General features: G+C 41.0%; 1 protein-coding gene across 2 annotated transcripts in view; it reads left to right on the top strand.

Annotated features, from left to right (window-relative positions):
* The window catches only part of LOC140482415 (contactin-associated protein-like 5), an 878,213-nt gene that overhangs the window by 576,105 nt on the left and 276,934 nt on the right, over positions 1 to 25,174 (top strand). The gene's annotated exons all lie outside the window — the stretch shown is intronic.

The following is a 25,174-nucleotide window of genomic DNA, read 5'->3' on the forward strand; positions in this document are numbered from 1 at the left end:
ACACAGGTAGAATGTTGAGTAATTTATGGGTGACAACAAGTGAAGTAACTGGGAATGTGGCCCTATGTAAACCGGGAGTACCAGCTCAAAAGTATGCACACAATCTGTACTGTTCAGCCATAAAGCATAAAAATATTAAGATGTTGCTTGAATCTACAATTACAAAAACATTTTTGTGGCCTCCTAGTAGTTCCTGGGGTTATTAGGGGCTGCATTTTCATGGAGTTTCATAGAGGTGAGAAAATGGCAGGCAGGATCTGATTCCAGGATTCCTGATCTCACTCCTGGATTTCATAATTTCCACCAGTTCACTGTTGAAGTTTCAGCAGGATGTTTCACAGCACGACCTCACACCCAGCGCCCCCGGCTTAGCTTGTTCCACTGTGGGAATGAGCATTGTATTGTGCTCTACAGTTTTCATGGACTCAGGTCAGCTTTGAAGGATTTATGGTTCATGGTCCCTCATAATCTCTATGCCAAGCTGTGGCTCTCTATTCACTTTACCCAAGACCCTAATACCCTCCATTCTAAGCTATGACACTCCAGATCCATAAAATGGAACAATGAATCATAAGTGACGATAGAATTTTGAAAAAAAAATTAAGTGTCAATTATATAGACTCTTCAAAGAATCAGTGGCAGAAACTGCAAGCACTTGAAACTCTTTTATCTTAAGTTGTTAAGCATTGGCAGATTGTCTGAGCAAAAGCTGACAATCAATTCTCTCCCTAGTTGGTGTGCATTTGTCTCCAGGATATTTGACCTGTTGCACTATTGATTTTATTATTTCCAGTAACACAAGGATCTGGACATAGATATTGTGATATTAAAGAATCTGATAGACAGTTATTACTATTATGTAGAAACATTATCAGGCACATCGGTGTTTGGGCTAACATTAATATATTAAGTTAAATAAAGCAACATGCTTCCAATAGCATGTCATACCTCAAGTGATGTGAGGTAAGGGAGTATGCGCTTTTTTGTATTCTTGGGTTATGTGCTGTGTACAGTCTAATGTATGAGCATATCTCTGAAATTTACTGACATAGTGTGTCTCTTAAATGTTTTCAACTGGTGGCAATATTGAACAGGTCAGATTCAGAATGAAGCTTGGCTTAATAGATCATATTTTTATTTGTTCCAGTTGGTTATCATGGTGATTAGTCATGGAAGTAAGGGTATTCCATACCTCAACTACTCACTGTGTGGAAAACATTGCTTAATCATTCTTGTTTTGTTTATGTATTATTTTAAATCCGTGCCCTCTTTTTTTTATGAGTAAGAGCAGCTTCTCCTGATCTACTTTATCCAGCTAGTTTGTGATCTGAAAACCTCAGTCAAATCTCCTTTCACCCTTCTTTCAAAGAAGAAAAGCCCCAGATTCTTCAACCTTGCCTCAGAATTTAAGTTTCTCATTCTTGATTTGGAGATGCTGGTGTTAGACTGGAGTGTACAAAGTTAAAAATCACACAACACCAGGTTATAGTCCAACAGGTTTATTTGGAAGCACTAGCTTTTGGAGTGCTGCTCCTTCATCAGGTGGTTGTGGAATATATGTGCTGTATGACTGTATGATTCTATATCAAGATTAGAGTGGTGCTGGAAAAGCACAGCAGGTCAGGCAGCATCCAAGGAGCAGGAAAATTGATGTTTTGGGCAGGAGCACTTCATCAGGAATCAGACTTCCGCCTTGTCTGTGATTCTGTAGTTAATCAACTCCTTGTTCCTATCCACTTTTATCTCTACACATAACTCCCAGAGCTCTGGTTTGTCTACAGCCCAACCTTCAATTACTGCTTGTTCAAAGAGTTGTTTAATATGATACTTGCCAGTTTATTTGCTTTTTAAAACATTCAGCAATTCTTTAAAGCAGCTTTTCTCATTTCAGTTCACAATTTGAGAAAAACATAAAAATTAAAAACCAAAAGAGAAAATGCTGGACAATCTCGGCAGGTCTGGCAGCATCTGTCAGGAGTGAAAAGAGCTGACATTTTGAGTCTAACTGACCCTTTCTCAAAGCTCAAAAAGGGGGAAATAGGGAGGTATTTGTACTAGGCTGTGAGAAGGTGAGTCATGGCTCCAGAAGCAAAGGTAGCAATAAAGAGGTGATAATGACAGTGCATGGAGAGATTATAGGGAGCTGTGAATGACCAAGGCTGAAGCCAGTGCTATCTGACAAAATATGGAGGGGATGGAGGGGATGGGTGAAACCGAGGCAAACTGGAAAACAGGGGAGAAGGGTAGCAAAGGGACAAGAGGAGAGGAAAAACGTGATGAGAGAGTGGGGAGCGAGAGAAAGAGAGACAATCAAGAAATAAGGCGTACAGAACAGTGAAAAAAAATGTATTTAAAAAAGGGGGAAATAAAATAAATGAAATAAAATTATGGAGCAGAATGAAAACAGAGGGGTCGAGATGGGATAATCATCTGAAGTTGTTGAATTCAATGTTGAGACCAGCATGTTGTAACGTGCCTAGTCGGAAGATGAGATGCTGTTCCTCCAGTTTGCATTGAGCTTCACTGGAACATTGCAGCAGGCCAAGGACAGACATGTGGGTATGGGAGCAGGGTTGTGTGTTGAAGTGGCAAGCCACAGGAAGTTCCAGGACCTGTACGCAATCAGGAACAGCATCTCATCTTCCGACTAGGCACGTTCCAGCCTGCCGGTCTCAACATTGAATTCAACAACTTCAAATGATTATCCCATCTCAACCCCTCTGTTTTCATTCTGCTTCATAATTTTATCTCATTTATTTATTTCCCCCTTTTTTAAATACATTTTTTTCACTGTTCTATACCTCTTATTTCTTGATTGTCTCTCTTTCTCTCGCTCCCCACTCTCTCATCACGTTTTTCCTCTCCTCTTGCCCCTTTGCCAGCCTTCTCCCCTGTTTTCCATTTTGCCTCGGTTTCACCATCCCCCTCATCCCCCACATATTTTGTCACTGCACTGGCTTCAGCCTTGGTCATTCACAGCTCCTCTCCCTATAATCTCTCCATGCACTGTCATTATTATCTCTTTATTGTTACCTTTGCTTCTGGAGCCATGACTCTCCTTCTCTCCCCTAGTATAAATACCTCCCTATTTCCCACTTCTTTTAGCTTTGGCAAAGGGTCAGTTAGACTCGAAACATCAGCTCTTTTCTCTCCTTACAGTTGCTGCCAGACCTGCTGAGATTGTCCACCATTTTCTCTTTTGGTGTCAAATTCCAGCATCTGCAGTAATTTGCTTTTATTACAAAAATTAAAAGCCTTGCTTTTTCATTCTGGAAGGGTGATGTACTCTACCTACTGTTGATACACTCACCCTAAGTTGGGTAGGTTGCTCTCTGGACTACCTTATAAACTATTTGGAGGCATAGGTAAGAGCCGAGGATACTAAGACAGCAGAAAGCATTACTCACATTCTTAGACCAGTCACAGAAGCCCTGCTTCTCATGACTGTCACAAGACAAGTAATCCAGAACCCAATGCTGACACTTTGGGGGCAGGTGTTCAAAACCCACTATGTGACTTAAATTCCAATCATAAGTCTGTAATTAAAAGATAGTCTCAGTATTGGTGCCTGTGAAACTGTCGATTGTCCTGGAAAACTCATCTAGTTTGCTAATAGTCTTTGTAGATGGAATCTGTCATCCTTACCTGGTTTATAACTGCCTAACAACTACCCTCTGAATTGTCCTCAGTGATCAATTAGTTCAAGTGCAATTAGGAATAGACAATAAATGCTATTGCTTTCCAATGAAACCTATCTCCCATGTATGCAGGCGCAACGCGCAATGAAGAGAGCTTTTGGGATGCTACTGTTCATTACAAAAGGAATTGAACATGAAAGTGAGAAGATCAGACTTCAGTTAAACAGGGCATTGGGGAGAACACATCAAGAATACTGTAGGCAGTTTTTGGTCTCCTTATTTATTTAAATAAGGATGTAAATGCATTGGAAAAGTTTCTTGGGAGGTTTACTTGATTGATACCTGGAATAAGTGGGTTGTGTTCTCAATATAGGTTGGATAGACTGGGCTTGTTTCCACTGGATATTAGAAAAATGAGAGGTAACTTAATTGTGGTATGTATAACTCTGAATGGTCTTGACATGGTGGATACAGAAAGGATGTTTCCACTGATAGGACAATCCAGAACTAGGGAGCACTGTTTTAAAATTAGGTATCTCACTTTCAGGACTGAGATGAGGAGAAACTTTTTTTTCTCTCAGATGGTTATACCTCTTTGGAATTCACTGTCTGAGAAAGCAGTGCAAACAGGACATTAACACTTTTAAAGCAAAAATCGGAACATTCTTATGTGGCAGGGTATTAAGGTTTTTGGGGGTAGATGAGAAAGTGGATTTCAACACACAAACATTATTAAACTGCTGAATAAACTCTCTAGCCTCAGATAATACTGATCTTGTGAACATCGATCTCGCCTAGTGTATGCCCTGTACAATGTAACCTGTCTTTTTGATCTGTACATTCTATGATCTTTCTGTATTGCTCATAAACAATGTTTTTCACTGTACTTTGGTGCACCTGACAATAAGTAAATTAATCAATCAAATAACAGATCACCATTCAATAAGATCATGGCAGGAGCAGCCTCCAGGTGTATGTTTGCTCTGATTTCATTTGTTCACTGATTTAAATCAAAGATAGGTGAGGATCAACACCATCGACTTTTGCTCCATCCATTCATGTTCTAGGTATTGAGTTAACACAAACAAGAGCACAGACCCGTGTAAATCAGTTCCCTTGAGAGGAGATTCCCTCAAAATTGCTTCGTACATCACACAGACTAAAACAAATTCCATTTTCACTGCTTAAATGGTGATCATTGATTAACAAATAGTGCCATCAGTTTCTGATGTTGTCTGTGAATAGATTTTTTTTCATTGTCTGCCTCCAGTGAATATTGGCTACAAGTGATCCAACAAGATTGTTGACTTTGTGATAATAATGATTTTACATAAACCTAATTTTGTTGCATAGATTTAACTTCAAGCAAAGCACAAACACTTCTTGAAAAAAAAAACTAAATTAAAATGTATCAATAAAGAGCTATTTTTAAAAAAAAATGCAATCATTGTTTTGTGATGCAGCCGTGCATTGTAATGCAAGCAAATCTATACAGTATTAATTGTTTAGGCTATAGGCCTTAGTTGGACTAGCAAAAGATCCAATAGATTGAATGGTCTGTTTGGCTTTTAGCAGAAATCACCCTATACTGCATTGCACTGTGAAATTTGACCAAGGCTCCTTAATCAGCACCTTACAAACACTTCCATCTGGAAGCTCAAGGGCAACAGATACATGAGAACACTCATTCAGGTCGCTTGCCATTCAGACTTAGAAATATATCACCATTCTTTCAGTATTGCTGGATCAAATTCCTGGAACATCCTCGCTGATGACATTATGGATCTACCTACACCTCAGGTGACTAACTGTGTGGAGTTTGCACGTTCTCCCCGTGTCTGCGTGGGTTTCCTCTGGGTGCTCCGGTTTCCTCCCACAGTCCAAAGATGTGCAGGTCAGGTGAATTGGCCATGCTAAAATTGCCCGTAGTGTTAGGTAAGGGGTAGATGTAGGGGTATGGGTGGGTTGCGATTTGGCGGGGCGGTGTGGACTTGTTGGGCTGAAGGGCCTGTTTCCACACTGTAAGTAATCTAATCTAATCTAATCTAAAAAAAAATGAAGTGCAGCAGTTGAAGAAGGTAGCTGGCCACCATTGTCTCTCAGGCAACTGAAGATAGACAATAAATGCTGGCCCAGCAAGTAAAGCTCACACATTGTGAGTGAAAAAGATATCTCATGAAATTCAGGTTGGGTGCATTATGATCATGCCTGATTTTAATTCATGGTGAGTTGGGATGCAAGGCTGGCCGGCATGTTTGTGAACTTTGAACATGAGGCCTGGGTTCTTTTAACTCTTATTTGGTCTTCAATGGCCAAGAAGCAGGAGCAGGAACTTTCTCTGGGCCAAAAGCCACAGATGTCCCAATGAATGGTTGCCAAGCACAAATCTTTTGCAAGGGGTTGCTAGTGGGGTGAAGAAGAGGACAGGTGGAGGGAAATAGGAGTGAGGAGGCTGAAAGGACCATTCCCAAAAGGGCCATTTCCAATGTAGGTGGAGCATCTGTGGTGTTTCCAGTCCACAAGAAAACCTCATAGAAATTATAACAAGTATTTAACACTCGGTAACTTTCAATATTTAACTTTCGGTAACTTCACTTAGTCCCAGTAATTTTTCTTTTCTGGTGTTTACAGTGTGATACAGGCTTCCCCATTTTCTTAATTAAAATATTGATGTCACATCAGTGTTAAACCAGGCTTACACCTGAGTGCTGTGATTCCTGAATTTTTGCTGCTTTTGCCAAGTTGGAATGGTGCAAGGCTTGGGAATTTGTCTCTGTGAAATAATTCCATGCAGACCGATAGCCCATTACCAAGTCTCCCTTTGTGGAAAGTCCTTGACTCTGGCACAGTCTCATCAGAGCTAGCAGCTAGACTGTCAGAATCTCTGCCACTCCTCTTTCCGTCTGTCAGCCAGGGCTCACTGATTGGGGCTGTTACTGTGGTCCAATCAGGCTGTTCCTTCAAGACTGCCTTCAAAGTTTGGACTGTTCTTTCTGCAAAACCATTGGATGATGGCTTGTGTGGAGCTTTCCCTATAAGTTGAATTCCGTCCAACTTTCGGAAATACACAAATACTATGCTGGTAAATGATGGCCCATTATCTATGACCAACACTTCTGTGTATTGAGAAGATGCACGCAGTTTTTCTATCGTGGTCCCAGTGTTGGGCAAAGGGACTCTATTCATGCCCAGTCATAGAGTCATTGAGATGTACAGCATGGAAACAAATCCTTCGGTCCAACCCATCCATACCGACCAGATATCCCAACCCAATCTAGTCCTACCTGCCAGCACCTGGCCTATATCCCTCCAAACCCTTCCTATTCATATACTCATCCAAATGCGTCTTAAATGTTGCAATTGTGCCAGCCTCCATCTCTTCCTCTGGCAGCTCATTCCACCACAGACTACCTTCTGTGTGAAAAAGTTGCCCCGTAGGTCTCTTTTATATCTTTCCCCTCTCACCCTAAACCTATGCCCTCTATTTCCCTGGACTCCCCGGCCCCAGGGAAAATACTTTGCCTATTTATCCTATCCATGCCCCTCATAATTTTGTAAATCTCTATAAGGTCACCCCTCAGCCTCTGATGTTCCAGGGAAAACAACCCCAGCCTGTTCAGCCTCTCCCTGTAGCTCAAATCTTCCAACCCTGGCATCATTCTTGTAGAATGGGTGTCCACAATCTCTAAGAATATTGATTCCATGAAAGGACCTAAATAGTCACTGTGTAACTGAGTTCAGGGTTTACCTGGCCATTTCCACGAATGTGTGGGAGCTGCTGGCAGTAATTTTTGTCTTTGTTGGCCCTCTAAATACATTCCCACCAATGTGGCAATGTCTGCTTTCATGCCTGGCCACCAAACATAACATCTCACCAACAACTTCATTTTGGAGACCACTGGATGACCCTGGTGGAGTTCAGTCAGTATCTGGCAGCAACCTTTTTTAAGGGCAATTATTCTTGTTCCCCATAATAATATGCCATCGTCTACTGTGACCCAGTCTCTCCAGTCCCAAAAAGGTTTCAAGTTGTGGTTGTGGCAGCCCTTTGATTTCCCCATCACCCCCAGCTGCTTCAGTTTTGCCAGGACCATAGCTTTCAGCGTCTAAAGTCTGATGTCATCAGCTATGACAGGAAAGTGTTTCGATGTACATTTTAAAACCATTATATTACATTAAAACCAGTGATGTATCCGCCAATGGGAGTTAGCTCAATTCATCCATATTCTTTACTTGTTCACCTGGACAGTTTCAACTTGTAATTAGAGGCATTTACAACTAGAGCTCACCGCTACATTCAGCCTGAAGCTATGTCCTCATTAAGCAGCCATAGTAGGGGGTTGTAGTTTGCTATTTTCACAATTTTTTGTGCATTAAGATATTGGTGGCACTTACTGCTGCCAAATATGATCATCAATCCTTCTGTCTCTATCTGGGCGTATGTTCGGTCTGCACTTTGGCCATTGCTCTCCATTGGTCTACCTATGAACTAATACGATACTGATGCCACCTGGAGCGGCATTGCATGTCAATACCCAGATCTTGCTTGGAATCATAATATGCCAAACCTGAGAGAATGAGCGCTGTTTCTTCATTTGACTGAAAGCTTTGACTTGGCTGCATGACAATTTCTAAGGCTGACTTTCTTTAAGAGTTGATGCAAAGGTGCCAAGATGGAGACCAGGCTATGTATGAACATTCCATAATAATTTACCAACCGAAGAAACTTGGGTAGATCTAGTAAAATGTTCTTAATTATCCACAAGAATATTGAACAGGTTGACAATACCCCAAATGGCAGCCTCGTATATTGGTACAATATACAATGGGTATTAATTGCAGTATAATTTTGGGAGTCTTCATCTAAATGCAATTGAAAATACACATGACTCATGTTCAGCTTTGTGAAGGACAGCACCCCTGCCAGCTTCATGTATAACTCTTCTATCCAAGGGATTGAGTACATATCCAGCTGTGAAAAGTGGTTTACCATTTGTTTAAAATCGCCACAACTCTGAGCCAACTTGTCAAGCTTCAAATCAGTCTAACTGGTGCTGGCCATTCCACAAATTGACTTCACTTGTTAGCCTTCTGATTTCTGCATCTACGTTTACCTGGAGGGCAAGTGGCAATGGGCAGACCTTGCAGGATCATGGAGTTGCTTCCTGGTCAACATGTAATGTGGCCTGATAATCCCAAGACCTTCCTGGAAGACCTTTTTTGTCATTAGGACATCACTCAGGCAGCTATTTTCTAACTGAAAAATGATGAGTCAATCCAATGAATCTCTCTCAACCAATTTGATTAGGCCTGAGCTTTTTACTACAATCAATGGTAACTGAACCAGGTTGCTGCTTTTCATAAGAGGCCAGAAGACCATAAGACATAGGAGTGGAAGTAAGGCCATTCGGCCCATCGAGTCCACTCCGCCATTCAATCATGGCTGATGCGCATTTCAGCTCCACTTGCCAGCGTTCTCCCCGTAGCCCTTAATTCCTCTAGACAACAAGAACCTATCAATCTCGGCCTTGAAGACATTTAGCGTCCCGGCTTCCACTGCACTCCGTGGCAATGAATTCCACAGGCCCACCACTCTCTGGCTGAAGAAATGTCTCCGCATTTCCGTTCTGAAATGACCCCCTCTAATTCTAAGGCTGTGTCCACGGGTCCTAGTCTCCTCGCCTAACAGAAACAATTTTCTAGCATCCACCTTTTCAAAGCCATGTATTATTTTGTACGTCTCTATTAGATCTTCCCTTAATCTTCTAAACTCCAACGAATACAATCCCAGTATCCTCAGCTGTTCCTCATATGCTAGACCTGTCATTCCAGGGATCATCTGTGTGAATCTCCGCTGGACACGTTCCAGTGCCAGTATGTCCTTCCTGAGGTGTGGGGACCAAAACTGGACACAGTACTCCAAATGGGGCCTAACCAGAGCTTTATAAAGTCTTAGTAGTACATCTCTGCTTTTATATTCCAACCCTCTTGAGATAACATAGAACATAGAACATAGAACAATACAGCACAGAACAGGCCCTTCGGCCCACGATGTTGTGCCGAACTTCTATCCTAGATTAAGCACCCATCCATGTACCTATCCAAATGCCGCTTAAAGGTCGCCAATGAATCTGACTCTACCACTCCCACGGGCAGCGCATTCCATGCCCCCACCACTCTCTGGGTGAAGAACCCACCCCTGACATCTCCCCTATACCTTCCCACCGTTCACCTTAAATTTATGTCCCCTTGTAACACTCTGTTGTACCCGGGGAAAAAGTTTCTGACTGTCTACTCTATCTATTCCTCTGATCATCTTATAAACCTCTATCAAGTCACCCCTCATCCTTCGCCGTTCCAACGAGAAAAGGCCGAGAACTCTCAACCTATCCTCGTACGACCTACTCTCCATTCCAGGTAACATCCTGGTAAATCTTCTCTGCACCCTCTCCAAAGCTTCCACATCTTTCCTAAAGTGAGGCGACCAGAACTGCACACAGTACTCCAAATGTGGCCTAACCAAAGTCCTGTACAGCTGCAACATCACCTCACGACTCTTGAATTCAATCCCTCTGCTAATGAACGATAATACTCCATAGGCCTTCTTACAAACTCTATCCACCTGAGTGGCAACCTTCAAAGATCTATGTACATAGACCCCAAGATCCCTCTGTTCCTCCACCTGACCAAGAACCCTACCATTAACCCTGTATTCCGCATTCTTATTTGTTCTTCCAAAATGGACAACTTCACACTTGGCAGGGTTGAACTCCATCTGCCACTCCTCAGCCCAGCTCTGCATCATATCTAAGTCCCTCTGCAGCCGACAACAGCCCTCCTCACTGTCCACAACTCCACCTATCTTTGTATCATCTGCAAATTTACTGACCCACCCTTCGACTCCCTCATCTAAGTCATTAATAAAAATTACAAACAGCAGAGGACCCAGAACTGATCCCTGCGGAACTCCACTTGTAACTGGACTCCATGCTGAATATTTACCATCTACTACCACTCTCTGACTTCGACCGGTTAGCCAGTTTTCTATCCAATTGGCCAAATTTCCCTCTATCCCATGCCTCCTGACTTTCCGCATAAGCCTACCATGGGGAACCTTATCAAATGCCTTACTAAAATCCATGTACACTACATCCACTGCTCTACCCTCATCCACATGCTTGGTCACCTCCTCGAAGAATTCAATAAGACTTGTAAGGCAAGACCTACCCTTCACAAATCCGTGCTGGCTGTCCCTAATCAAGCAGTGCCGTTCCAGATACTCGTAAATCCTATCCCTCAGTACCCTTTCCATTACTTTGCCTACCACAGAAGTAAGACTAACTGGCCTGTAATTCCCGGGGTTATCCCTATTCCCTTTTTTGAACAGGGGCACAACATTCGCTACTCTCCAGTCCCCTGGTACCACCCCAGTTGCCAGTGAAGACGAGAAGATCATTGCCAACGGTACTGCAATTTCCTCTCTTGCTTCCCACATAATCCTAGGATATATCCCGTCAGGCCCGGGGGACTTGTCTATCCTCAAGTTGTTCAAAATGTCCAACACATCTTCCTTCCTAACAGATATCTCTTCTAGCTTATCAGTCCGTTTCACACTCTCCTCTTCAACAATACAGTCCCTCTCGTTCGTAAATACTGAAGAGAAGTACTTGTTCAAGACCTCTCCTATCTCTTCCGACTCAATACACAGTCTCCCACCACTGTCCTTGATCGGACCTACCCTCGTTCTCGTCATTCTCAGGTTTCTCACATACGCATAGAATGCCTTGGGGTTATCCTTGATCCTATCCGCCAGGGATTTTTCATGCCCTCTCTTAGCTCTCCTAATCCCTTTCTTCAGGTCCCTTCTGGCTATCCTGTATCCCTCCACTGCTCTGTCTGAACCTTGTTTCCTCAACCTTATGTAAGCCTCCTTCTTCCTCTTTACTAGACATTCAACCTCCCTCGTCAACCAAGGCTCCCTCACACGACCATTTCTTTCCTGCCTGATCGGTACATAGATATCAAGGACACGTCGTATCTGCTCCTTGAAAAAGTCCCACATTTCCACCACATCCTTCCCTGACAGCCTATGCTCCCAACGTATGCTCCTCAAATCCTGTCTTACAGCATCGTAATTTCCCTTCCCCCAATTGTAGAAACTTCCTTGTTGTGCGCACCTATCTCTCTCCATAACCAAGGTGAAAGTCACAGAATTGTGGTCGCCATCACCAAAATGTTCATCCACTAACAAGCCCACCACTTGTCCCGGTTCGTTACCGAGTACCAAATCCAATATGGCCTCCCCTCTGGTTGGACAATCTACATACTGCGTTAGAAAAGCTTCCTGGACACACTGCACAAACACCGCCCCATCCAATCTACTTGATCTAAAGAGCTTCCAATCAATATTTGGGAAGTTGAAGTCGCCCATGACTACGACCCTGTGGCTTCTGCACCTTTCCAAAATCTGTTTCCCAATCTGTTTCTCCACATCTCTGCTGCTATTGGGGGGCCTATAATAAACACCCAACAAGGTGACTGCACCTTTCCTATTTCTGACTTCAGCCCATACTACCTCCAGAGGCAGATCCCCCTCAAACTTCCTTTCTGCAGCCGTTATACCATTTCTAATTAGCAATGCCACCCCCCCTCCTTTTTTACCACCCTCCCTAATCTTACTGAATAAGATTATAAGAGACAACATTGCATTCGCTTTCTTAATCACAGACTCAACCTGCATGTTTACCTTTAGAGAATCCTCGACTAGCACTCCCAGATCCCTTTGTGCTTTGGCTTTATTAAGTTTCTCACCATTTAGAAAGTAGTCCATTCCTATATTCTTTTTGCCAAAGTGCAAGACCTCGCACTTGCTCACGTTAAATTCCATCAGCCATTTCCTGGACCACTCTCCCAACCTGTCTAGATCCTTCTGTAGCCTCCCCACTTCCTCAGTACTACCTGCCTGTCTACCTAACTTTGTATCATCGGCAAACTTCGCTAGAATGCCCCCGGTTCCCTCATCCAAATCATTAATATATAATGCGAACAGCTGTGGCCCCAGCACCGAACCCTGCGGGACACCGCTCGTCACCGGCTGCCATTCTGAAAAAGAACCTTTTATCCCAACTCTCTGCCTTCTGTTAGATAGCCAATCCTCAATCCATCCCAGCAGCTCACCTCGAACACCATGGGCCCTCACCTTGCTCAGCAGTCTCCCGTGTGGCACCTTATCAAAGGCCTTTTGAAAGTCCAGATAGACCACATCCACTGGGTTCCCCTGGTCTAACCTACTTGTTACCTCTTCAAAAAATTCCAACAGGTTTGTCAGGCATGACCTCCCTTTACTAAATCCATGTTGACTTGTTCTAATCAGACTCTGCTCTTCCAAGAATTTAGAAACCTCATCCTTAATGATGGATTCTAGAATTTTACCAACAACCGAGGTTAAGCTGATTGGCCTATAATTTTCCATCTTTTGCCTTGATCCTTTCTTGAACAAGGGGGTTACTACAGCCATCTTCCAATCATCCGGGACCTTTCCTGACTCCAGTGACTCTTGAAAGATCTCAACCAATGCCTCCGCTATTTCCTCAGCAACCTCTCTCAGAACTCTAGGGTGTATCCCATCGGGGCCAGGAGATTTATCAATTTTAAGACTTTTTAACTTTTCTAGCACTATCTCTTTCGTAATGGCAACCATACTCAACTCAGCCCCGTGACACCCTTTAATTTTTGGGATATTACTCATGTCTTCCACTGTGAAAACTGACGCAAAGTACTTGTTAAGTTCTCCTGCTATTTCCTTATCTCCCATCACTAGGCTCCCTGCATCAGTTTGAAGTGGCCCAATGTCTACTTTTGCCTGTCGTTTGTTTCTTATGTACTGAAAGAAACTTTTACTATTATTTCTAATATTACTGGCTAGCCTACCTTCATATTTGATCCTCTCATTTCTTATTACACTCTTTGTTATCCTCTGTTTGCTTTTGTATCCTTCCCAATCTTCTGACTTCCCACTGTTCTTAGCCACTGTTCTTAGAACTGAGGTTATACCTTGAATCTGTAAAGGCCCCTTGGTTTGGGTTCTCAGTCTAGCTGAGGTCTTGTGCAAACAGTCCAGAGCAAACTTTTTTAGAGACTTGATTTAGAGATGCCAGTGTTGGACTGTTGGGGCGTACAAAGTTAAAAATCACACAACACCAGGTTATAGTCCAACAGGTTTAATTGGAAGCACACTAGCTTTTGGAGCGTCATTCCTTCATCAGGTGATAGTGGAGAACTCAATCCTAACACACAGAATTTATAGTAAAAATTTACAGTGTGATGCAACTGAAATTATACATTGAAAAATTGATTGTCTGTTCAGTCTTTCATCTGTTTGAATACCATGAAAGAAGTGAAACTGTCATGGTATTCAAACAGATGAAAGACTGAACAGACAATCAATTTTTCAATGTATAATTTCAGTTACATCACACTGTAAATTTTTGCTATAAATTCTGTGTGTTAGGATTAAGCCCTCCACTACCACCTGATGAAGGAGCGACGCTCCGAAAGCTAGTGTGCTTCCAATTAAACCTGTTGGACTCTAACCTGTTGTTGTGTGATTTTTAACTTTGTTAGAGACTGATTCTGAAGTCACTGATATGGGCATGCTAGAATTAGCCTCCAATAGAACCAGATAAGTATTTAACCAGTCATTTATATTGATTTGTTCTGTTTTGGATGTTGCTAAGCAAATTAACTGTTCTAACCAAGATGTAGGTGGCCTTTCCAGGGTATGCATTATCCTCAATACCAGCCTATGAGTTATCTTACTCGATTTAGGTCTGGTAAGATTGTGTTACTGTCTCGAATCCGCATACCAACTGCAACCACAATGGCTTGCCAGTCTGGATTCTGAAGAAAATTTTAACCATTTGGCAGAGGCTCTGTTTTATTTTGGGATTGTGCTGTGAGCCAACCTAGAGTCCCTCTGAATAAGGTATGTCCTGAGTGAGGCTATGCAAGGGCCTGCACTCAAGTGGTGTTCCCTAAGCTCAGTCAGACTGGCAAGGGTGTTCATATCCATTGGAATGCCCGGCAACTCGTATGTTTCACTTTCCACATTTTCTAATGATAAAGCAGGTGTAGTGTCTGTTTGAAGTCTAGATGAGCTTTGGCTAGTGGGATGTTTGCATGATTACATCATTAATCCCTCATATCAAATGATCCTTCAGCATCGTATTAAGGGATAAGTTACAGGTCTCTGCCAGTCATCTTAACCTAGTCAAAAATCCCAACACCGGTTCCCCTGGCCCTTCAGTTGCTGAATAAAACTGATAGCGTATCAGATTATAGAGTGCTTGGGGTCATAATATTTCTTAACTAAATCTGTCAACTCTTGAAAGGTTTTAGTATCTGGTGCCTCAGAGAAAGTCAGGCTTCTAATAAACAAGAAAGCTGCAGGTCCGCATGTTGTCAGGAGAATTACTCATTGCCTTTCATTTGCCCCAGCATTATTTGCCCAGAAAAAATAGCACATTCTTTCCACATACTGGACCCAGTCTTTTACAGCAGGATCAAATGAGTAAGGTTCTGAAATAATGGCATGAGGCAAGAAATGCTTACCACATCTAAAGACAATTGTTGCAAGTGAGTTTCTTCAGAAATGTGCTTTATTCTCATCACCATTGAAATTACTTCATAGAGGCCAGTATCCTGTTGCCAAGTCACCCTTTATTTACACATGAAGAGTCCTTGAGTCTGATACTGCCTCTTCAGAGCCAGCTCTCAGAGTGTCAGGATGTCTCTCATTCCTGTTTGTATCTGTCAGCCAGGGCTCCCTGATTGGACCAGGTTAACAGCCCCAGTGAGGGAATGAGGTTGAGCTGGCCTCATTACAATCACTACACCTGGCCACCATTTTGAATATGTAATATGCCCATGTCGGCAGACTTTGTTGAATGTAATTCTTTCAAGGTTTGGAAGTGGAATTTGTAAAATTTGAAAAAAAATGCACATGGCAAGAAAGGAACTTTGCAATTTGTCTGAGGTATTCTTGTCCTTCTGGTGACATTCAACGGCAAACTCATCCAAGTTTCTTTGTTCAAGGAGCATTATTCCTTCAAGCGAAGGGTTTTATGCTCCTGCTTCTGTCCCAGGTACAGTCAGCTCATTACTCATTGTGATTTTGGCTGAAAGATTGTGTGGTAGAGCTCTGGGTCCTGATTGATGGTTGTAATTGGCCTGATTCATTCTGATAAGGCCCAAGGATGAATTTAATCCCAAGTTGGCTATTCTGTGCCAGAGTTGGGCACAGATCAGGGCACCAAGGAGTTTCAGCCCCGCTAGGGGAGAACTCTGCATGGGCATGCACAGCATTATTTCAAGTGACTATATGCAGACTTATGGCCACTTGCTCAAACAGTCCTTAAGAGATATCAATGAAAAACAGTATAGAAGCTCTGCAGACAGTGACCCATGGTGCAGAATTCTCAGGAAAATCAATGTAAATCTACTCACTGTCACTAGAACCAGCACCATGCAAATAAATGGCTCTTCCAATTGATCTCAATATATGGGATATCATGCAAACTTCTTATTGATTGTAAGTTATATTAAAGAAAACTATACTTCGTGGGACTCTTTATAGAATTTGGCCCATTGCTCATTTGCAATTGTTTTTGGTAAGGCCCATCCAATCTGCTATCTAACAGATTTTGTGCACTGCTGATGACACTACATCTGATTATAATTTGTGATCAAAGTACACACAGGACATTTAAAGTTCAATCAGCTTTTCGACAAACATTATTTCACAAAGGCCTTAAGTTCTCTTGAGTGAGAAAGATTGAAGTGTATTGCTGAAGGAGCTGTTTAACTCTCCAGGGAAGAGTCCCAGATATTGACACACATAGAGTCAATTTAAAGTCCATTTGATAGATGACTAGAAGGATCAAACAGCAAATATGCGTGTTAAAGATAGAAAGACATTGAAAAAGAGACCACAGCAGTAGAAGAGAAAATCTGACAGCTGGATGCTGAATGTAAAGACCATTATATCAGGTGGACAGCTTTATCCCCTACAAGACAGAACCTGGCGAGTGACTATAATTCTGACAATGCTATTAATCTATTTTGAATAATGTGTTCATTATTTCGTAGCCCATTATATAGGAATTGTGATGCAATTGTTATTTAAAAATGTTAGTCAAATTTTAATGATCAGTCTTTGAAATTCTTTATAACTGCTACATAGTATGTTATTTTCCAAATGTGATGGTGACACCTAGTTGCAGAGCATTAGCAGTGCAACTGTATTTACTTATGATGTTGGAATAATTGGTCCAGGCACAAAAAAGATGGGCATAAAAATGGCCACCTACATAAATCCAATGGTGTCAGTTACTGGTATCAGATATCCTTAAGCCAGAATGTGTCGGCGCATGCTTAGGAAATACAGGGAAGCTCTCCCAATTTCTTCAACCAATGTTACTGAAATAAATTATGCGCCCTTTATGTCATTGCTGTTTGTTTTCAAATTGGAGTATTTCATTTCCCCAGTTCACAGCCGTGACTACACTTCAGAAGACACTTTACAAGCTGATCAGGATTTACCAGGAAGGGTGCTGTGCAAGAACATAAGAAATAGGAGCAGGAATAGGTCACAGGGCCCTTCATGTAAGTCTATTCTGACATTCAGTAAGATCATGGTTAGTTGCCAACTTCAACTCTTTATTTCTGCATTATTCCAAAATTGCTTGGCTTCCATCTTGTTCAATGACCTAACATTGTCAGTCTTTTGCCCTTCTAAGTGAGAGAATTCCAAAAATGTATGACACTGTAAATGAAGCGAATTCTCCAACCCCTTGTTCTGAGACTACGTCCCTTACTTCAGACACTTCAGCCAGTGGAAAGGCAATTATATCAGGATCCCTCAGTACCTTCCCTCACTAGCCCTTCAGGAAGTTTGTACCATGAGGTGATCTTTCATTCTTCTAAAATCCAGAAATCATAGGCCCCAAATAAATTTTCAAATTTTTCATTTAATTGAACATATTAGGTACTAAGTTAGGAAGATCAGAAAAAAAAACAGCTGGTGGCACAGTGGCTCAGTGGTTAGCACTCCTGCCTCACAGTTCCGGGAACCCGGCTTAGATTGCACCCTTGGGCGATTGGCTGTGTGGAATTTACACATTGTCCTCATGAGTGTGCGTTTCCTCCGGGTGCTCCGGTTTCCTTCTACAATCCAAAGATGTGCAGTTAGTTGGATTGGCCATGTTAAATTTCCCAAAGTATCCAGGCATGTGCAGGCGAGGTGGATTATTCATTGGGGTAACAGAGGTAGAGTAGGGGGTTGGTTCTGTGTGGGATGCTCTTCGGAAGGCTGATATGGACTTGATGGGCTGAATGGCTTGCTTCCACACTGCAGGGATTTTATGATTCTTCCCCAAAACTGTTTCCCACTATTGATCTTGGGCCATATGGTGCACTTACTTGGGACATTAGACCTACTCTCATTTAAAGAAGTGAGCAAATATCAGAACTTTGTCGCCTCCAGCTCAGTTGCTGGTGTCGACCATCAAATTACCAAAGCAGTGCATTGTGACTCACTGGAGCCCCTAAGGACAGAGAAAATTTGCACCCACTGATGTAAATGCACTGAGATTAAATGAGTCTGTGGGTTAGGAAATTGCTGCAATTGGCAAGCAATGGCCAAAGACTCATTGCCTTAATCTTATTTATGGGAGAAAGGCTTTGCACACTCACTCGTTCAACCAGCAAATTCAAATCTCCTGTGGGTCGATCAATCCTGGTACCTTCAGGCAGTGTATTAGAATGCATTGTTGTTAATGTGCGAGCTCACCTACAGTGCACATATGAATCTCCAGCTTGGTTCCAGAAATGTGCAAATCCGAGCATGTGCTAGCTACTGCATTCGAGTAAAATTTTCAACCATTTAAGTTAAAACTTGGATTTTAAAAATCCAAATGTAAGACATTTGAAAGATCAGGGCTTTTACCCTCTTTTAAATGTCAAAGTTCCAAGAGCTCGATTTGAAGAATAGTCTTGGTCGCCTCACTAATATTAATCTCTCAACCAACGTCACAAAAGTTGTGTTTCTGATGTTGCCTGAGGGAGCTTGTGGTGTTCAAATTGATGACTAAATCCCCATTAAAATTGCGGTGACAGATCAAAAGTACTTCATTGGCTGTAAAGAAAGTTGGGATGACCCAATGCCGGAAAGGATGCCATATAAATGCAAGAAATTTATTTTTATCCGGGGCTGATTAGTTCAGTTTAGAGCAGAATGATGCCCAATATCCTGGCTTCAATCCCCCTCCCAGCTCAGGTAACTTCTTGCTTCAGTCTAAAATAATGCAGCTAACAAGCTACTGAGACATCTTGGGTCCTTTTCACCGTTGAAATCTTTCATAAAAAGCTGAGCGAGCATCAATCACTCTTCTTTGCAAACGGTTGTATGCGTTTGCTGCCCTTATTCACAGCTTACCATCCATTCAATAGGAAACTAATAACATTTCCAGAAATAGTTTTAAATAACCTATTTCCCTGTGACCTCGGGGCCATATTACAAACAAGAACTTTCTGCTTTTCCCAACAGTTGGGTTGAACAAATTGAAAAATATTTACCTCCAACCATCTTCAGAAAGTGAAAGTGTAAAAAAGCAGGCTTTGCCTCATTGACTCCAAGCTTTCTCATAGCTTGGACCTACTTGAACCACAAGTATGTTATTGCCACTCTTTTATTATTTATTTTATACTGATCTTGATGAGCAATACAAAATATTTATCCTGAGTGAACTGATTGAGGAATGAATTGAACTAATCTTTGATCAACTTCATACTAAATAAAACTTAGACATCAATATTTGACCAAAGACATCACAGAAACCAAGAGGTATTTTATGCTCTCAAAGAGTAGTGAATTTGTGGGATATTTTTACTGCAGATGCCTGTCGAGGCTGGGTCATTATGTGTATTGAGATAGATGGGTTTCTAATCATTATGGGAGTCAAGGCTTATGGAGATAAAGCAGGAAAGTAGAGTTGAGGTTTATCAGATCATTGTACAGTGGAGTGGACTCAATGGACACAATGATCTAATTTCACTTCTACATCTTATGGTCTTACTTTCTTTTGTTTGTTTTAAATATTTATGAAGTAGAATTATAAAAATAAATAAAAGGTTTCTTTGTCAGATCACCAACAAATCGTATTCACTTTATTTTGAGTATAAATATTGTCTTAATTTTCAAAATTTCCCAAGATTTGAAGTGCAACAAATTTGGAGAAGACGTTTCCTGGATTTTTTTTTATCTAGACAAACAGTAACTGATACAAATGCAATTCTATCTAAACACTTCAGCCTCCATAATAATAGGGAGACAGGAAAGCAGCTGCATGTGGCTGAAGATCTCAGCAACTCCAGGATCAAGGAGCTCTTGTATAAGTTTTTACATTAACCTGGATTTACAGCTTGGGTTCTTTATGTAGAGTCATTAGGGCTTCATAATAATTCTTCAGACATTGCTACCAACCTCCTCCCCCCGCCCCCACAATCCCAAATGCTACCTTTGGTAATAGCAATAGGAGCTTCACAGCCATTTAGGGAAAAATTTTCCTATACACTTCAATGCTTTCATTCTCTGAAGATGCTCAGAGGCAAATATTTTTGCAATTTATTTTGTCCAGCTATTGGAAACGCATACAGCTTCTGTTTGAAATGTGGCCGCTGGGTCATAAGAAACGGATATTTTGAGCTATTTATGGAACTGTTATTGGTTACCTGCTGGATGTGTTTAAAAATAGTGGAGTCGAACCCCCTAGTGACAAAGTTGGTTTGCAGTGTTGATATCATTTGCTTAAAAGATCAAACTGGTTCATTTCCTTTATTTAATTAACATTGATTCCCTGATGTGAGGCAAATGGTTTATCCCTACACATAGTTACGTACCATTCAATGATGCATGACTGCAGTCAATTGATGAATTATTGGAATTTTTATTATGGATTTTGATATTATTAATAACAGTTAGAAACATACATAGAATAATTTAATATACTCTTATTTACATTATATTTCACACATCATACAAATTGTCCCACACAGTTAAACAATTTATCATTGGTACTCTTCTGACACGTCCAGACTGAGATGTTAGAATACTCTAAAAAAGAACATGTCTGGGCTCTGTCTGCAAACAGACAGACAAAGCAATGTTCCCAGCCTGCATTTAAACCTAGAAAATGAGCTGCAATAAGAGATACCATCAAGAAAATTAATGTATCAAGGCAATGGGTTGTTCTTGCAGGCTGTTTACTAATGGGCTGTTTCTGGAGTGTAATGGCTGACTCATGAATGTGTGATTAAATTGGTTTCAGTGTGGGAAGAAGATGAAACTTTATTACTTCTTGTAGCCTGAAACTAATTAATCAATTTGTATTCCCTTACAAGATGATTAAAGTCACAGGTAATCGGATTTTGAGCATATAAATTTTTTGAAAGATATACTCTATCCCATTTAGACTGCACTTTGCCATATGATTGAACATTGGATGCTCAATGATTCTTTCAGTAACTAAATATGTGGATGATATTCAACTCTAAAATAGTTGTAATCATTAACATCCTGCATAAAATCTAAAGAGAGAAAACTGTTATGCTATAGTACATTTAACTTATGAACAAAAACTTACTTGATGAAATAAATAAAGATCTTCTCCTGAGAGAGCTGTTGGATGGTAGAGAAGTCACACACTGTACTTGTTTGACTTCTGTCTTAGTTCAATGTATTTGACATTTATTAACATATATGTGTAAAGTAGGTATCGTCACTGCAGGACACAAGACTATGGTCAATTATATTTGACTTCTTAATAAAGTGCCACATGCTGACGTACAATTGACGTTTGATCTAATTGTTATGCAATTTTTAATCATAACAGAGCAATCAATCTTTGAACAGAAATTTGCTCACACTGAGAAGCTGTCATTCGTGGAGTACAGAGCAAATCATGAAAGAAAAGGCATCTGGGTTGCTTTGCATTATTTGACAATTTAATTGAAATGCCTGAAGTAATTTAAAAGAAAATCTTGGAAAGAAAAACATATGGAGAAATAAGACAACATTTAGAGAATAGAAAATAGAATCACATATTTTGCTTTTTGTCTCTCAAAAATACATTAGTATAGAACTATTTCCATATATATATATATGCACACATGTATCGGTATTAGATTTTTAATACGTTAAAATTAATAATTTCCCACAGAAATTACCTGCATTATTTAGAATGTGAGACAAAAAGCTACAATAACAATTAATTAGTCTAAAACATGTTTCTGTGATGTAGTAGTTAACATTCCTGGCCCTGACTCAAGTGTTCTGGTTTTCAGTCCCAAGCAAGGGTTAATGGCCTTGGGTTAATGTGTTCACTACACAGCCAAATAAGTTGTGTTCACCTTCAGATGCTTCCAACACGCATGCCAATGGCTGCTGCTAAGAGCAGAGGAGAGATTCTTGGTCAAACATTTGATAGAAATGATGTTGAGGTTTCTTCTTTCTATCACTCCAGATTGTGAGATCTATGTAATGCACAGTAACTTGGACTCTGATTGACCTGCAACATAAATTATTTAAATGGCATTGTCTTATGCCAATGACAGGAAAATAAATAAAATGGCGCCAGTGTTAAAAGTTTGATACAGGGCTGTCTTTTAGCTCTTTTTAAAGACATTCACTCATATTGAAACACTGTGGAATCAGGGGCAGCAGATCCCCATTGTCTTACTGTCTGCTGTAGAGTGACTGTCTACTTTCGTAAGTTGATAAAACAAACTTTGCTAGTTACTTAACGGCAACATCTCAACTGACCAAACATAATTTTTTTGTTCATTTTCAATTTGTTTTCAGCACGGATGATAAAATAGTGCACAAGCGAAGGAACTGACTGATTGATTTAGTTCCTTTAGGTGTAGTGACCCGAAAGAAAAGTCCCTAGATCATACTTCAGAAGGATAATAAGTTCATTTATCATAATTAGGGTTGTACCAGTAACACTACAATTGACTTCCATCCCTAGAGGATAAGGACAAAGAACAAAGATTAAAGCTGCATTTATGGAGTGCAGTTATATAAGGGTATCAGACAGTTAGTATCACACTTATGCCTGAATCAGAAAGTCCTTAATTCAAGTCTAACTCGAGAGACTCATGTGTCAATATCAAGTCTGACACTCCATTACAGTAGCAAGGAAGTGCTGAACTGATGGAGGTTCCATCTTTCAGGTGAGATGTTAAACTAATGCCCATTTGGGTGAATGTAAAAGATCTCATGGCTCGATATGGAGGAAGAGTTGGAATCTAGAGCCCAAGGCAATAATCCCAGTCCTTCAATTAACATCATTATCTGAAAATAGTGCATTCCAGTTTGTTTGCTGTGTACAAATTGACTACTATGCTTCCTTCTTTACAGGAAGTCAAATATTTTAGCTTTCCAGCAGGATAATTTCATATAAAACGTTCTACCTTCTCGTTGTTCAGATCTGATCGAAGATTCCTCAGCAACAATTCGAAGGAGAGTAAAACAGTTCTCCCTGTTGTCTTTGTTGATATAGATCTCCCAACCAACATCCTCAAAGCATTTGACTCCATTTCTGTTTGTGGGAGTCTGCTGTGTGCAGACTGGCTGCCACGGTTTCTACATTAAAGCCGTCAGTGTTCCTGTCATGGTGCAAGCAATCTGGGATTCCAGACTAAAAGCAAAGTCACTGTAGACAAACCAAGCCAATCTCTCAGTAGTGGTGGTTAAATCTATGGTTCAACATGCATCAGGCAAAGGGAGAGGGAGAGGTTGAGAAAGAACCTCAGTCAATGCAGGAATTGAACCCACGCTGTTGGTAGCACTCAGTGCTGAAAATCAACCATCCGGTCAACTGAGCTAATTGACCCCCACACATAATGTTCTGGGTTTGAAACCCCAAAAGCAAATGGTAATATTTGAATTCAATAAAAATATGAAATCAAAGCCTATTGCCATTGTGACTTTCTAACAATTGTTGTGAGATCCCATCTCATTCACTAATTTCCATTTTTAAAAGAAATCTGTCATCCTTACCTAATCTGGCCTACGTGTGACTCCAGTCCCACAGCTATGTAGTTAGCTCTTAACTGCCTGAAAAGGTTCTAACAAGGCATTCGGTTCAAGGATAGTTAAGAATGTGTGATAAATCCTGGCCCAGTCAGTGGCATCCTTAAGCTTTGGCAGATAAAAAATGTTACTAAATTTCAAAAGAACTATGTTAGCTATAAAGCAAGGAACTTTGGAGCCACACAATACCAGGCAATATCCAACTCCAACAAAAGACAATCTAACCACCAACCCTTGATTTTCAATGGGACCACCATCACTGAATCCCCACTATCAATATCCTGGTGGTTACTGCTGATCAGGAAGTCAACTGGATTAGCCATACAGTGGCTAAAGAGCACATCATGAAATACTGCAGCAAATAATTTACCTCCTGACTCCCTAATGCTGGTCCGCCATCTACAAGGCACAAGTCAGGAGTGTGATGGAATACTCCCCACTTGCCCGGATAGGTGCAGCTCCAGCAACACTCAAGAAGCTTGACACCATCCAGGACAAACCAACCCAATTGATTGGCATCACATCCACAAGCATCCTCTCCCTCCATCATTGACACTCAGTCGCAGCAGTGTGTATACTATCTACAAGATGCACTGGAAAAGTTCACCAAAGTTCCTTAGAAAGCAGTTTCCAAACCCACAACCACTTCTATCCAGAAGGATAAAGGCAGCAAACACATGGGAATGCCACCAACTGCCAGCTCCCCTCCAAACCACTCTCTTTCCTGACATGGAAATAAATCACCGTTCCTTCACTGGAATTCCCTCCATAACAACACTGTGGGTCTTCTGACAGTACAGTTCAATAAAGCAGCTCACCACCACTACCTCAAGGGCAGTTAGGAATGAGTGATAAATGCTGGCCAGCCAACGATGCCCATATCCTGTGAATGAATTAGAAAACAGTGCTTTGGGGCATTTTGAGATTCAGAAGATTTTTGTGGTTTTGCAAGTGGTTTTAAAACTCAATAGTCATTATACTTGGTTCTGTTCCAGACTTTCTGTGTCTTTTATTCTCCATTCTTGTGAACTTTGACTGTTTAATCATTGACATTGTTCTTTTTGAATGGTGAAACAGGCTTGAATGGCCTACTTGTGCTCCTGATTTTATTGTTTGTTATGAGATGGGGTAAACCCCTCTGCAAATTTTAAACCCGACACACAGAGAAGCTTACCTACCGCCGTAATCTGTTAAACTTCAAGAAGCAAAGAACTATCTCAGAGATCACCATTTAAAGTAAAAATTAACAACTTTATTATTTAGGTCCAACAGAAGATATTAAAACCAACAATTATTTACAATTCATTTCTCATAAACCTATCTTTAACCTCCCACTCTACAATACTGGTCAGATAAATTCCCTCTTAAATTTACGGCAAAATCA

This window comes from Chiloscyllium punctatum, chromosome 10 (genome assembly GCF_047496795.1).
Source record: "Chiloscyllium punctatum isolate Juve2018m chromosome 10, sChiPun1.3, whole genome shotgun sequence".
Classification (NCBI taxonomy): Eukaryota; Metazoa; Chordata; class Chondrichthyes; order Orectolobiformes; family Hemiscylliidae; genus Chiloscyllium; species Chiloscyllium punctatum.